General features: G+C 34.5%; 1 pseudogene; it reads right to left on the bottom strand.

Moving 5' to 3' along the window:
* Window positions 1-11,690: 11,690 nt before the first annotated feature.
* LOC126748474 (uncharacterized) lies at window positions 11,691-15,422 on the bottom strand (annotated as a pseudogene).
* Between the last annotated feature and the right edge of the window lie 1,054 nt (window positions 15,423-16,476).

Here is a 16,476-nt window from a genome sequence, read left to right as displayed (position 1 = left end):
TATTTTATGCTAGTACTTTTTTTAAACTCCTTTTTAAGGGCTTAATGTCTTAACACGCCGAAGTATTAGATATTAGTCCTCCTTTGACAGAAATCTTTCGCAATTTCTATAAAATGATGTCCTCTGCCATGCCACAATTGGGGCACAGCGAAATTTGCGCCACTCCCGACCTGTGATGACTCCAATCAGGCCTGCAATAACTCCTCTGTGTCGAAACAGCGGCCCTAAAAGAGCTGAACCGAGTCTTGCTAACTCTTCTGCCTTTTCGTCTCCTTTTGCTGTATGCTGAGAGTATACAGCAGCTTCAGTATATTCTATATGAAGCTTCAGTACACGCCAGCTCCTGATAATCATGTGAAGACTATTTTAAAATAGGCTGAACCGTATACCATATTTGTAAGCCCTCTTGACGCTGGGATTTTATTTCAGACCTTTCTTCCCTTCTAAGCACCTCAAAAAATCCGCCCAGCATAATGTTGTTGCTCAGCCTCCATTTTCTCGAAAGCATCAGGGATAACTGACGCCTTTTCAGCCAAGCTTCTAAGCCTCAATGCCCAATGTTTCTAGAGTTTGACGTCTTTTATCCTTACAAGTCCTTTTTTCAGAGGAACCTCAGGGATCCTCATTAGGACATTCAGCGTTGCACTGGAGATTGATTTCATTGATCCAGTTATGTAAAGACAAACCAACCTTTAATTTTTAGCTATTTTCTTTGCATTGATAGCTTTTTTATCACTCCTCATTACACCACCCTAGACCTGATAACAGCAGTGTATAGCCATTGAGTGATGTTAGGTGTGCTACCCCAATTGTTACTGACTCTCCTATGAGACTGTCACATAACGGCAGTAGCCTTATTCACAGCCTCGCTGAGGTATTTGTTGTACCTGAGTTTTCTATCTAGATATAATCCCGAATACTTAACCTTCTTCATTATCTGCGGCGGTTTTTGATAACCAAACCGTTATCAAATATATCTCCATTTAAAAGCCTTTCCTCTTGAGAGAGCATGTCTAGACACCAAAACTTTGGTGTCTAGACATGCCTCAAGAGGCAGTTTCCTTTCGGGTACTTGCCACTTATTTCGATCTCCCTCTGGTCTTCATGAGTCGAGCTGGTGGTTCTCTCTCGAAACGTGAATATAACTTAAAGAAACTGGCTGTAGAGCACCGCGGCTTACATTAACTTTTTCGAATGCTCCTTCCACATGCAGCTTCCTACTTATTGATTGCCTACTTTTTCGACTCAATGTCTCAGTGGACCGCCCTTTAAAATATGCGTACTGATTTTTATCCAGGATGTTATCGTTTAATATCACCTCTGTTAAGGACCTATTAACCATCATCTCTAAACATTTCATTAAAAACAACGTTAATCTAGTGCCACGCTAGCCCAGAAAATGACCTTCTACTAGAGAACGATAACATCCAGACACGACTGATATTATTTCATCAGGTTCTTTGTATATTTTTCTTGTGGATATCCATCCTCATACCGGTCTGTCCTATGTAGTTTACACCTCAGCTGCACCAAATACAATATATATACCCGGATTTTCCTTGATTGACCTTAAGTAGTTTGGTAGGGTTTGCTGTCTAGGTTTGTTATGAGTCGGGCACCTTGTGTCCCTTCACTGCGATCCTAGGTCTATTGTGGCTCACTCCTAGGTGTTTAAACTTCTCCAATCAAATCCGCTCTCTTTAGGAGTTCGATAATTTGATTGGGAGAAGCATTCCTAATGCCTTCCGTCTTAGGTAAGGTATCGCCGAAGAGAACCTGCCCGGTTCTCTCTAATACCGGACATTTGCATACGATGTGCTTTGCAGTCTCGTCCTCCTCCATGCATAATCTGCATTCGGCGACTTCCGCCAAACCAATCCTATTCATGTGGTGACGAAGGTCTGCACTGGCACCGCAGTAAACATTCCCATTAGAGCTTTGAGGTACTTCCTGTTAAGTTTCCTAATGGAATCTGTTACCTTCCTTATTGCGTCCGGTATGAAGGCCTTCGCATGGTTATGTCCTGGTAATTCCTCCAGTTCTCGCGCTCTGCTTTGTTATGGACCAGGGTTATGATTGAGTGGTTTGCCGTATTGTAGGCAATGCCTAATGCTGGTTCTGTACCTATCAAGTTGGATTCTGCTCCTTTTGTGGCTAGCTTGTCTGCTGGCATTTCCTGTAAGCCCAGCATGTCCCGGAATCAACGTTAGGGTAATTTTGTTCCTTTCCCCAGGCAGTATGAGCTCGTTTTTGCAGCTCCATATTGCTCTAGATGTGCAGGTAGAGGATTCTAGCGCTTTTAAAGCCACCTGACTATCGATGTAGATTTTGGTGGTTCTGTTATCAAGTTGCATTTGATTAAGCATTCTTGCACAGATTTCAATAGGATCTAATTCATCTTGAAAAATTGATGAGTGTTTCGCAAGACAGATATTTCGTTTCTTGGGTTAGTGCAATATTCTACTCTTAAATTAGTTTTGGAGCCGTCTGAATATACTTGGATGTCCGCTTTCTCTAGCTCCATCCGTTTCTGATCTTAGTCCGTACGGTCTGGGATGTTCACCGAGTATGAACTTATATTTAGTATTTTTTTTGGCATTAGTTCTGATGGCATAACAAGTGTGTTGTGATTGCAGACATTCTCGACCAGTTCAGCTAATTCCATTCAGACTTTGTTTGCCGAGATGCCATTTATGACATGGTGCAGCCTGTAAGTAGTTCTTAAAGCTTCCCCCTGCAGGTATATGTGCTGTGGAGTCAGTCCAAGTAGTACTTCCATGGCGGCTGTTGGGGTGGTTTTTATCACCCCCGTAATGAGCAAGCAGGCCTGCCTTTAAAGGCTGTTAAGTTTTGTTTTGGCTAGTTGGTGTGTTGCTTTGCTCCACCACATCACAGAGCCGTAGGATATCGTAGGTCTGATGACCACTGCATATATTTTGGGTTCATACTACAGGATTTTCTGCATATCCTGTGACAGTTCCATATAGACAGTTTTGCTTTATTGATTGTTTTTTTAATATGCGAGTTCTAGTTAAACATCGTACCTAAGGTTACCCCAAGGTACTTCGCCCCCATTGCAAATTGGACGGTTTCACCTCTCAGGATTGACGGTTTAAGTTCGCTTATATTCCCTTCTCGGGTGAATGGTATTATTACCATTTTATATGAATTAATAGACATTTGCATCCTCTCGCACCATTTTAGAATGATGTTCAGCACTTCATGTAGTACTGTTGAGATTGTTTTCCCATGTTTTGTTTTTAACAGGATCACCAGATCATCTGCGTAACCTTGGACTTCGACCTCCCACAGTCGAATTATGGTTAACAGGTCAATGAGTAGCGATCACAAGAGAGGAGGTAGTACCCCTCATTTTGGGCAACTCTCGTTATTCTTTTGTCACTTGGTGTGGCTTTGACCCAGTTGCAGATAAGAGAGCTGACTCCTGCTGTTGTTGGCAATTCATAAAGTGAGCATGGCAGTGCATTGGTGGAGGCCCCTTCTATGTCTAAGTAGGTCGCCGCTGCCACTTCCTTTTATTTCAGCGAATTACTGATGCTTGTTACAAGATTGCTGAGAGGTAAGTCTGTTGATTTACCTGCCTGGTAGTCGTATTGGTGGACATTGAGCGGGCGTTTCTCCAGCATCACATCTCTAATGTGTTTATCAATTACCTTTCCCAGAGTCTTCAACAGAAAGGATGTCAGACTTATTGGCCTGAGCGAAGATACCTCGGCAATTGGTCTCCCGGCTTTTGGTATGTATATTACGTTAGTAGCTGTTTAGCACGTTGGAATGTACCTCCGTGCTAGACTGGCTCTAAGTAGGGCTAACAAGTGAGGTAAAAGTAAGTCCCGCCCAACCTGAAAAAGTGGTGGCTAGATTCCGTCCCCTGCTGATGATTTAAAGGGCTAAATTGATTTAATAGCACTTTTAACCGCACTAGGTGAAATTATGTTTCTGGTAAAAAGCCAGTTTTCTTTGTATGGTCACTGGGATTCAGATTTTGAGTCGAGCTGGTGGTACTCTCTCGAAAGGCGAATATGACCTAAAGAAACTGCCTGTAGAGTCCCGTAGGTTATAATGGGGTTAACTTTCTTGAAGCCTTTTTCAACATCGAAAAATAGAGTTAATGCAGCTTCCTAATATCTTCAATATCTGTTCAGTTAAGTTATGGCTATATGTATACCGTGTGAAAAAGAACTGAACCGCTGATGCAATCCAAGAATATCTACGGAAAAAACCTGGATTTGAAACATTTCCTTTACAAGTCAAGGATCTACCTGGCGATCCTAATAAACTAAAATGTTTTGTTATTATGGCGCTACTAGCAACACTTTGTCGGACTTAAGAGGTTTTATTTCCTAAAACATAAGTAATTTATGGACTCCTGCCAGCACTAGTGATTTTTTTGTTTAAAAATTAAAGGTTAAAAAACAGTTTCTATCTTTAGAAAGCCACTTTGAAACTTGTGCTGTACAATATAATAAATACAAATTAGTTATATTGACTTCTTATAGGCCTAGTAATTTTGAATAATTTAATGATTTATGATTGACACTAGAAAATGCATTACAGATTTTGGACTCTTAAATATCACCTTATACTAAATGCCGATTTTAGTATTCACTTTTTGTTATGGGATAATAAAACAGACACACTCCTTGATTTAGTTGAAACTGGATTTTCTCAAATTATCTTCTCCCCTTGACAACAATTTTGCGAATATACCTTTTTCAGATGCTTTTACCTATGATTACAATATTCGGATCACCTAGCATTACTATTTGAATATCATTTTAATTTATTAAAAGAGAACGCAATTGATAACATCTTACAACCGTATACTACAAGAGGCAGGTATGATTTTCTTAACCATGTAAGTAGTATAAACTGGGATTTCATAAGCTCTAATGAAATGTCAACTGAGGAAAAAGTAAGTTTTTTTGTTGTTTTTCTACAGAATAACATTAATAAGGCTTTTCCCATTATTAAATGTAAGAACAAAAAACCAGATTTAAACCTTAATTAATTTAACAATAATTTAAGGAAACAAAGAGAGCTTTTAAATTTTGTGTCTGAGTTAGCTAAACAAAGATATTGCAATTTTATTACCGATTTAAAAAAGAACTAACGCATATTTATCACAACAACAGAAAGCTAAATCCGTATAGCCCAAAATCTATCTGGAATATAATTCGTACAAATTACAATATTTTAAAAGGTAAACAGAACTCACAAAATCAATTTTCACCTGATGATTTTAATAAATTTTTCTCGAATGTAATATAATATACTTTCACAGCTAATCTACTTGTCCCATCAATATCAATCATTAAGTTGCGTGACCTACTAAAGTCATTAAAATCAAATAGTCGTGATCTATACATAAGTTCATTAAGCATTTTGTGAATATCATTATATATCCATTAGTTAAGATTTTTAATTTGTGTATAAGTGACTCCATTTTTCCCACTTAAAATCTTTAATGTTGCACTATTTATAAAAAAGGCTCTCGCAATGACCTGATAAATGACTTATATCAATAGTCCCTATCTTCTTAAAATTCTCTGAAAAAGCTCTAAAATCTAGAATTACACTTTTCTTTGAGTCCAAAGTACTAAATTAATAACAATGATAGTTATAATGGTATGGATTCTCCTAATTTTTCGACCTCCAGCATAAAATTAATAGAATCATATCTCTCTGGCAGATCTCAAGTGGTTAATTTAAGTGGCACACAACCTGATTTTATAAAATTAAAATTTAGTAATAAGTGTCCCTCAAGGATCAGTGTTGAGACCTCGGGTTTTTTACATGTATATAAATGATCTTGAGGGCAATCTTTAATCTAGTGCTAATCTTATTCTCCTTGCCGATGATTTATTTTATTTTTTCTGTCAGAAGAAATTCTTTATGAACACCGGTTATTCTTGAACCTCCGGTAGTGTAGGACTCTGTCCCCGTTTATCCACAAAAACTTTCCCGGTGGGTGGTATCAGTTGGTCGGCTGTACTGCGGTCTGCTCTGTTGCAGTCCTATTGTACCCCGTAGGTTTGCTCTCACATGTTCAGTTCTGTTACTTCTATGAATTCCAGTATTTTGCCCAGTGTTATGATTCTTATCATCTCTAGTGAGTATTTGGCTTCGCCCTGGTCTGGTTGAATGCTTTTCAGAAGTATAGAATGTCAAGAGTGGTTTCTTCCTCTTCCTCACAACCTCTTCATAGCGGTGTAATCTACTTTCGCGATTCTGTGTGGGTGTTTCCTGCTAGATGCATGGCCTAATACCTTTTGCAGTTGTTGGCTAGAGTGTATAAATATAGACGGCTACTTAATAATGTATCATAATATGTATAAATAAAAGAAGAAAGAAAACAATGGACATTGAATGTGGCAGCCAAAATCCCCGTTAATAATAACCACTAAATAAAAATAAATCTCAATACCCCAAAAAAAGGAAATATATAAAATTTGAAGATAAACCAAAATATTTTACCCTTTTGTGACCAAAATGGCTTAATCCACAAGAATAAATGGGCCTAAGTAATTTGTACCACCTATTTTCTCATCACTTATTATAAACACCCCACTGATGGCGCTAACTAAACTGATTTTATGTACGTAAATCTTATTTTTAAATTAAATATTATCTTGCTATCAACTATTCAGAATTTCTAGCTTTATAAAACTAAACCCAAAAATCCCGAATAATAAAATCTTAAATATAAATAAATTTTAAGGCAGGACCTGTGCAACTTTTCACGCTTGAGTGGCTGGGACTAAGGTCAGACGTCTAACAAAATAGTACGTGGGCGTCTGTAGTCAAATTTTATGAATCACATGTATAAATTAAAAAAAAATAAAACATTTATTTATTTAATGCAATTATTAAATATCGCTTAGAATATTACTTTATGACTCTTTCCACATAAAATTTTGAGATTTAAACATGCATGCCATACGATACTACAAGCAACACCGGCACACGGACTATTCGCGGCACATCAAAGATTCTAATAGATCTCTGAACTGGACTTTATCGAGATACGGTTTTCACTGACCTATTTACGGTTTTCACTACATTTTTATGAAAAAAAATTCATATTATTGCATTTAATTTTTTAGAGAATTTTACAATTTTCTGTTATTAGATCAAAAAAACGCACTCTAGCGGCATTACTAAGAACTAGACATATCACAGATAAGATGGATTTGATGGAGCAATAAATGTTTTTTCCAACTAGACCAAGTTTGACCAAAAATCCGTTTAGTCGTTTAGGAGTTACAGCTGTTTATTTAAAAAAAAAACATTTAATTACCCCGCCTCTTTATTTTAATAGATGCGTAACAAAGTGTTAAACAAAAATTACTCAAGTAAAGCTGAGCTTTAAAAAGCATATATTTTTTGGTAACATATACTGGGTAGATTTCAGTGAAAAAATAAAAAATCACTTAAAAAGTTAAGATAGCTGTTACGCCATCTGGCGACCATCTTGGCAATCTGAAAATATTTTGCACAATATTTTTTTGGCCACTTTAGTTATAAAATTTTTTACCGCAAGTCTGTACGACGAATAGTTTCTAAAATACAGCACTTTGCATTCTTATCTAGCACCCTGTATACAGTGACCGCCTAAAGTTTCGCATAAATTCGATAAAAATTAGAGACATGATTTTTTGAGAAAACGCTCGGACCCGTCGATTTTTATTTTAAGTTGCGCATTATTTCAGATAAATTTTTGTATACAGGGTGGAACAAAAAAAAAGATATACAGGGGTATATACAGGGTGTCCGCTAATTAATGGTACATGGAAAAACCACAGACTCCTGATGTAAAAATATTACGATTTAACTATATTTACCTATATCCCAAACTCGAAAAACTCATCCATTATCCCAAAGATGCTGGTCATACACTTTTATAAAAGGTAAAAAACACGAAATCTACAGCATCACAAATACATTTAATAAAATAACGAAGGTTACATGTTTCGCTCGACTAGAGCATCATCAGACCTAAACAATAATTAAAATTATGTAACCCGAAAAAAGGAGAATTCAACAAAAACTTACCATAACATACACAAAACACCTGATATATAAGTAAACAAAGATTACAATAAAGTGGCACTATCTATGTACAAAGAACTCAACTAAACAATCAAATCACTTTATACATTTTAGAAATCTAACCATCATTTAAGAGTCTAGAACTACTTGAGGTTATTAAAAACTAGGTGGCCATCAAAATCAAACCTTTCATTAACACAGGACAGATCTGGGCTTTTAAAAGCTTTACTAATCTCCATTGTCTCCAACAAGTCTAGTTTTTTACTTTTATTGCATTGATGCAGTATTTTTATATTTTGGCTGTCAGGAAAATCATGTTTGGAGTCGAGAAGGTGATTAGCAAAAGCTGATCTGGTCACTGTGATTTCGGTATTTTTAAATTTATTGTATTGGGCCTTGTGTTCACTAATCCTAGTAGAAATCTTCCTACCAGACTGGCCGACGTACACTGCAGGGCTCTCTTTACACCTAATCTCATAAACTCCTGGAGAAGATAGCGGGGGTAGTTTATCTTTAGTTTTAACTAGATGTCTATTTAAGGTATTATTGGTTTTAAAAGCTGGGGTTATGCCAAAGGGAGAAAAAAAGCGGGATAATTGTGATGAAATTGGTCCAAAATAAGTAAACGACCTAAAAGTTTTGATATTGTTTGTTTGTTGTCTGATAAAATTAAATGATAATTTATACTTGTTCACATAATGAAAATACATTTTATATATAGGTTTAAGAGGGAAAAAGTTACTGACTGCTAGTTGTTTAATGGTAAGGAATTCTTTTTTAAAAGCTTCACGAGAAAGTGGGATGTTAAAAAGTCTGTAAAATAAAGAATGGAAAGCAGCAAATTTATGTGAGGACGGTGATGTTGAATTATATTGTATAATATTATCTGTTGTTGCTTGTTTACGAAATACTTCAAAGGATATCTTATTTCTTTCCCTCTTAAGTAATAAATCTAAGAATGGTAAGGTGTTGTTCTGTTCCCGTTCGATTGTGAACTCAATTTTAGAGTGAAGAGAGTTGACATAATTATGGAAATTTGTAAGCTCTACCTCACTTCCATTCCAAATCAAACATATATCATCCACATACCGTTTATAAAAGATGATGTTATTTTTAAAATTACTGCTCATTATTTTTGTTTCTAAGTTGCTAAGAAATAGTTCACTAAGAAATGGCGATAAACAAGAGCCCATTGCTAGACCTTCTTTTTGTTTGAAAAAACGGTTGTTAAATTGGAAAAAATTTTGATCTAACACAGTAGAAAGAAGCAAAAGTAGATTTTCCACCAAAAGTGAATCAAGTTTCCCCCTGAGAAGATCTTTGACTAAGACCAGACAATCAGCGGGTGGAATGCTTGGAAATAAGTTTTTCACGTCTAGCGATATAAGCTGGGCTGTATCTGGAACGTGAACATTCTAAATGCTTTTGGCAAAATTCACTGAATTTGTTACAGAATATGGCGCTTTGAAGTTTGAGACATTTTTGAGAACGTTGTTAAGCCAAGATGATAACTGGTAACAAGGGGAGTCAACAAAGGAAACCACAGGTCTAATTGGCATGCTAGTTTTATGGACTTTTGGCAACCCATATAATAGAGGTGTTTTAGGGTTCATGGGATATAGTTTTTGTTTTGTGGAATTAAAATATTCTAAGGTTACCAAGGTCATGTCTAAGACTTTTTTTAATTTATTAAAGAATGGACCTGTCGGATCTCTGTCGACCTTTTCAAAGTCTTCTGTGTTTAGAAAATCCATTACTTTATTTATGTAATCGTCTCTTTTTAAGGCAAGTAAGCATGATCCCTTATCGGCTTTTGTGAAAACTATATCGTTGTCCCTCATTTTCTTTTTTATAGATCTTAATATTTTGTTGTTGTTTTGATTTATTCTCTGTTTATTGTTAAGGAAACAATTTTGATTTAAAAAGGAAATAATTCTTGCTCTTAAAATGTTCTTATTTGATATATCCGTTGACTGTAGAGCATTTTCAGCCTCTACAGCCAATGTTTCCCTAACACATCGGTCAGTTCTGGTAGGAAGATTAAATTTTAAATTGTTGTTAAGAAATTTTAATTCGACTTCAGAAAAAGAAACATCACTAAGGTTCATAAATCTATCGTGAAAAACATGACTAAAATTTCTTTTGCGATATTCGTGGAAATCATTGAGTCTAAGTGAAGTTATATATTTGTTTTTAAGGTTACTAAGTTTCTTGTGTAATCTATTAAAAGTAGTAGAGCCGAAAGTTGTTACTTCATCTCTGAATTTACAATCCAAATAAATAAATTCCGCATAATGTAATACGTTGTTAAGTTTGAAAAATAAAAACTTTAATTAATAAGTTTTTAATACTGCATCAATGCAATAAAAGTAAAAAACTAGACTTGTTGGAGACAATGGAGATTAGTAAAGGTTTTAAAAGCCCAGATCTGTCCTGTGTTAATGAAAGGTTTGATTTTGATGGCCACCTAGTTTTTAATAACCTCAAGTAGTTCCAGATGTAGACAGTAGTTAAATGATGGTTAGATTTCTGAAATGTATAAAGGATTTGATTGTTTAGTTGAGTTCTTTGTACATAGATAGTGCCACTTTATTGTAATCTTTGTTTACTTAAATATTAGGTGTTTTGTGTATGTTATGGTAAGTTTTTGTTGAATTCTCCTTTTTTCGGGTTACATAATTTTAATTATTGTTTAGGTCTGATGATGCTCTAGTCGAGCGAAACATGTAACCTTCGTTATTTTATTAAATGTATTGATGCTGTAGATTTCGTGTTTTTTACCTTTTATAAAAAAACTATATCCCAAAGTTGATATTAACTGAGATACAGGGTGTTAACCTTAAAACTTTTTTTTTGTTTTTCTCCAATAACTTTAACAAAAGTTAACTTTTTTTCACAAAAATTTGTAGTTAGGGGTTTTTTAGGTCGAGAAATTCATTTTTTTAACAAATTGAGTGTACAATGTAAGGGGCGCTGTCTGCGACATCTTTTTCTCTTTCATAAGATCATAACTTTTTTGTGCTTAACTATATTTAAGTTTTTATTGAAAATAATACTTTTTTCATATTTTTTACGTAAAAAAGGTATGCTACTTTCGGGTCGCTCAGAGTCGCCGTTTTCGAGATATCTGCCTTCAAATTATTTAGTACAGCAGCTCAAGCAAGCAATAATGTTTTGTTACTCTTTACTAATCATTTTTTACATCATAAATAATGTTTTAGTATAAGTCATTGAGAATAATGCAGACAAAAATTGGATTATCATTTAATTAACTTTATTTAAAATAACTATGACACTGGAAAATCTATTGAAAGAAAATAACATTAACGAAAACAAACTTAACTATGCGACTGATAACTTTTCCATTTTGAAACTGTGACGAGATTTAGTAAAAAAATAGATCTGCTTTTCACAAAAAATGTTCAAAATGTCTACCATTCACTTCAATACATTTAACAGTTCTTTTGCTGAAAGATCTCCTAATTAAAAAAAATAATTGTTCGTTTCGTAGCTTTTGTGCAGCATATAAAATTCTCTGCCATAGTTCTTCTCTGGAATTCACTATTTCTTTGTAAATGAGCGACTTCATATAGCCCCATATACAAAAATCCAGCGAGTTAAAATGGCCTCTGGCTCCCACGACCTATCCAGCGATTAGGAAAACGGTTGTTCAGGTACTCTCTGACAGCTCTAGAGAAGTGTGCTGGCGCTCCGTCTTGCGTGAAATACATATGTTGCCTTATGTCCAGCGGAATATCATCGAGAAAATCTGGTAAATATGTTTCTAGGAACTCAAGGTAGAGTTCCCCGTTTAAATTGGGCGGTAGTTCGAAAGGGCCCAATAAATGATTATCGATTATACCACACCATACATTAATTTTGAATTCATGTTGGAAATGACGTTCGTGTACTGAATGTGGATTTTGTAATGCCCATGTGTGTTTATTTCTAAAATTGAAAATGCCTCTACGTGTAAACGTTGCTTCATCAGTAAATAGTATCTTATTCAGAAACATGGGGTCGGCATTTATTTGGGCACGGCAAAAACGAGCAAATTCTATCCTGGGCCACCGAACATAAACTAGAATAGAAGGATCACTCTAAGCGCCGCCCAAAATGTTGCCTTTCTCACTCGCTTTCTGATGCTACTCTTTTTTGCTGCCCGGTGGCGACTGCGTTATACAGGGGCGTCTTCAATATTAGAACTATAATAGCGTTGTGCGGAAGTTTTGTACTTTAAAAGTGCCGGCGATATGTTGCGTAGATGGCTGCAAGAGTAAAAGGGGATATACATTTTTTTTAAAATAAAAATGGATTAGTTTACAGAAAAAAATACACGCTTTTCTTCAGTATTTCTTAAATATCTCGGAAAATTGAGATCCTACAAAAAAATCTAATAAACAAAAGTTGGTTTAAAAACAAAAGATCTTTTGTTTGATTTATCTAGGTGCTATAGGCGCTAAGATATAACTGTGTGAACATAACCCTTTTTTTAGATAACAAAATATAATGACGTAAAATAATAACGTGAAATAATTTAAAAAAAAAACGTTTTTTAGACAAATATCTAGCACATTTTTTCAAGTATGTACTATCAAAAACTTTAAAAATAAACTTGATTGTAAGTCATTAGCATAAAAATTTAAAAAGTTAGGAATAAAATAAAAATAATTGTAGTTTTAAAAAAATTTATCATAAAAAATTATGTATTTATTTCAAAAATTAAAGCGTAGCCTTCTACAATGGATTATATATAGGTACCAATAATATGTTCAAAAAGTGTCAGCGATTTAGAGTACATATTTTTTTTAAATCGTGATTTTAATCTAAAAAAATGCAAAATTTTTGGTAATATTCTGTTATTAGTGGTGGTTTTTTAATAGTGAAAGCTATCCGATTTATTATTAGTTGCATTGCAATCATTTGAATGATATAAATTTTACCCACTTATACCGTCTAACCATACTTAAAACTGCATTTTTTTCGTCATTAAGGGTGGTTTTTAAGGGTTTAAGTTTCAAAATATTGATGTGTACTATAATCCCCAATGTAAAACTATATTTATTTTGCATATTGTTATAATTTTTTTTCCTAAATTGAATAAAATGGTGTGTAATGGTGAACCGATGAATGCCAAGTTAATCAAAAGAAAAGAAGTACTAAAAATAGTGAAAGTTTATGGCCTTAAGAGGGTCTCCAAAAGTTGTTTGATGCCCGGAGGAACTTAACCCCTCTTACCTGAAACGCCCAGAGAAGGAATCCTTCACAATGCTGCTAGCTCAAGCCGATGTGGGTTCTAGCTTCTTTCTCAACCAAATGAACCAAAATTTCTTAGGTAGTAACTACCCAAGAGTTACCCAATTAAATGTCAAAATCAGTATGGCGCCACCAAGTTTTGGATTTTATATAATCCCAAAGGACGCCCAATATTTATCAAAATTTATTTAGGCAAGTTCAAAACGAAACTTGGAAAACAAAATCAAGGTCAAGTCAGTATACACTATTGTTTCCAAATTACCTATGATATTCCAACCTACTCAACTCAAGTGAAAAACAAAATAACAACAGAAAATAACAATTTATTTAAGTCTTGATTATCACAGAGAATTATGTTATGTTATTTATCGTTAAGAGGAATAATTATTTAAGTTGGTAATAAGGAACCACAACATCACACCAAAAAAAATACACAATCAAAGTGTGGTTGTCAAAATAAAATAAATTATGTTACGCCCAAACCTTTTGGGGAACGAAGCTTCAATTCAAATTAAACTAATAATTTACATGGCCCGGTATATCCCGCCACGGACATTGACCTAAGCAAAAAAAAAAATAACAACCCTAACTGTTGAAGCTTCCCCACTTAAAATTACCCTTTTATTAGTTTACTCTAATATTTACTAGCTAATCTGAGAAAATTTGACATCTTAGGAGTAGTTTGAAAATAAATAATATAACCCAAGTATATACTCGTAGTACTACGAAGCCGGCTGCGTCTTACCTCACAGGAGTCACTTATCACATATATATGTACTCTTATCAGTAATATTCAATTATAATAGCATCGATCAAATAATGTCAATATAATTTTAAATAAACTTCTGAGACAAAGTACAGTCGAACCTGGTGGGTCTTTGGATTATCAAAGTAATATAAATATATCCAGCCTTTGAATGAGAAAAATAATTACATCCCCTAACCACCACAATTCGGCTTCACCCCGCTCAGATTGTAAAGTCATATATGTATGTATAAAATGCCAATTTTAACCTGTAACAATATTTATATGAATTCTAGGTTGTAAAACACCTATTTTCGTTTTATTTGAATTTTAGTGGTTTGTTCTTTTATCCCCTATTTAAAAAGCAAATAATTAGGCATTTAATAAGTTTTTTTATTTAACTGCCTTTTTATATTTCACTGTTACCGAGTTCCATATGCTGAGTGTTGTTATCACATTATTATGTAAATTTTATTAAATATTTAAAAAATGGGTATATTAACGAAGTTATTATTAATTAAGTGTATGTAATATTAGGTAGGTAGTTTCTTGGTCAGTTAAGAAAAGAGCATAAAAGGAACGTAAAGCTAAGATTTAATTGTGTACATTCTAATAAACTTAATTTTAAAGCTATCTACCAAGTGTTTTTCTTACAGTTATTTGTTCAAAAGAGATACTTAATAATATTCTTTCAATTTCATTTTAACAATAATACAAAGTGCCTTTAATTTCAAAAAATTCCATATATTACACGCTGCCCGCCGCGATGTACGAAAATATTCCTTATTAAAAATGTTTCAAACACCCCCCGTATCGTAAAGGATTGCCGTCGAAACTAAATAATGATTTAGGACCGCGTAAAAAAAGTCGGCACTGTTTAGAAGTCCCTACTTCAAACGACCGCAAGAGAGTGAACCTACTGTCTTGTTCTTTATACTGTGCCTGGGCGCAAAATCATTTTCTAATAAATTTTGCACAGGAGTGAAATGATACGGATAAAGATCCTCTTCGTGAAATATTTTACAAATGGATGACTTGCCTACTCCAGTTGCCGTAGCAGCATGTCTTGCACTTATTTCCGGATTTTCAGCCACGCGGACCAGAATTTCTTCTTCTTGTTCTGGAGTTATAACCTTCGGGCGCCCTGCGGAATTCCGTTTAGGATAAAATGTACCTGTTTCTCCTAATCGATCGTAAAGATTTTTGAAGATCTTGAAATCAGGTTTCTTCGATTTGGATAGAGTTCTGAATATCGTCTATAGGCTTCGCGTCCATTAAAATTTGCCTGCGCATATACACACAACATATCCCTCATTTCGGCATTTGAAAAAAGATTGTGCCTCGGCATTGTTTCTCAACTTACGAAAAATTCAACAAAACAGTAAACTAGATGCAAAATCACAGAAAACACTAATTAAATATTTTCTGACAACTTTAAACTAATCAACAAACAACCACAACATGGCGGTTTCCTAACAACTGCGTCTCTAAAGTTCATTTGCTTTCTCATAGCTTACTTTAAAAAAGCGAATTATTTCCCGATTATACAGTGTGTCCCACTTAAGGGTTAGCCACCCCTCTAAAATTTTTGTTTCTTGACCAATTTTCAAAAACTTTTTTTTGTTGGATAGATGGTCAAAAATGGCACTTATGAGCCAAGTTCGACATTTAGAGAAAGCAGGGCATGGCCTACTATATTCAAGTTTGAAGTGCGAAAAATCGAGAAGTAGTATTAGCGATATTTATTTTTGTAAAAATGGTACTGGATTATTGTTCAGGACCACTTAAAACATAAGTGTACCAAATTTGGTTATGATAGTATACAGGGTGTTGAAATAAATTGGTGTCAAATTTTTAAAAGGCGCAATAACATTCTTAATCAAATACGAATATTTTTTAAATTTTTAGCTAATTGGCATGCGTCTTGAGAACACAAAGGTTGGAAATATCCTTCAATAAACAACAATCGATCATATTATCATTCTATTTTGGGCTCAATTTGTTTGTTTTTTTATGAGTTTGTTTGTTAAATTCCAAAGATATGATTGTGTCTGGTTAAAAATTATTTTGTGGGAATTTTACCCAAGTATGCTATGAAAGAAAATGTTCCTGACAGTTTGTCAAAGTTTTCATGCATTTAGTTCATTTTGACTGCTTGTCGAACAATTATGGGTGATTATAATTTAAACGAAAGAGTTGAAGTAGTGCGGCTAGTTGGCGATGGAGTTAGAACATTTCGTGAAGCTGCGGCGGAATTTAACAGGAGAATCCTGGTAAAAACATCCACCATTCAACAATAGCCAGAATAAACTACGGGTTTGATCAGTCTGGTTCAGTAGGCGGAGTACGTCCTCATTTACATCGTAATCGAGCAAATAATAATAACCAAATAATTCTTAAAT

This window comes from Anthonomus grandis, chromosome 22, assembly GCF_022605725.1.
Source record: "Anthonomus grandis grandis chromosome 22, icAntGran1.3, whole genome shotgun sequence".
NCBI lineage: Eukaryota > Metazoa > Arthropoda > Insecta > Coleoptera > Curculionidae > Anthonomus > Anthonomus grandis.
The sequence above is the reverse complement of the archived record's forward strand: the minus strand, read 5'-3'. Positions and strand labels throughout refer to the sequence as shown.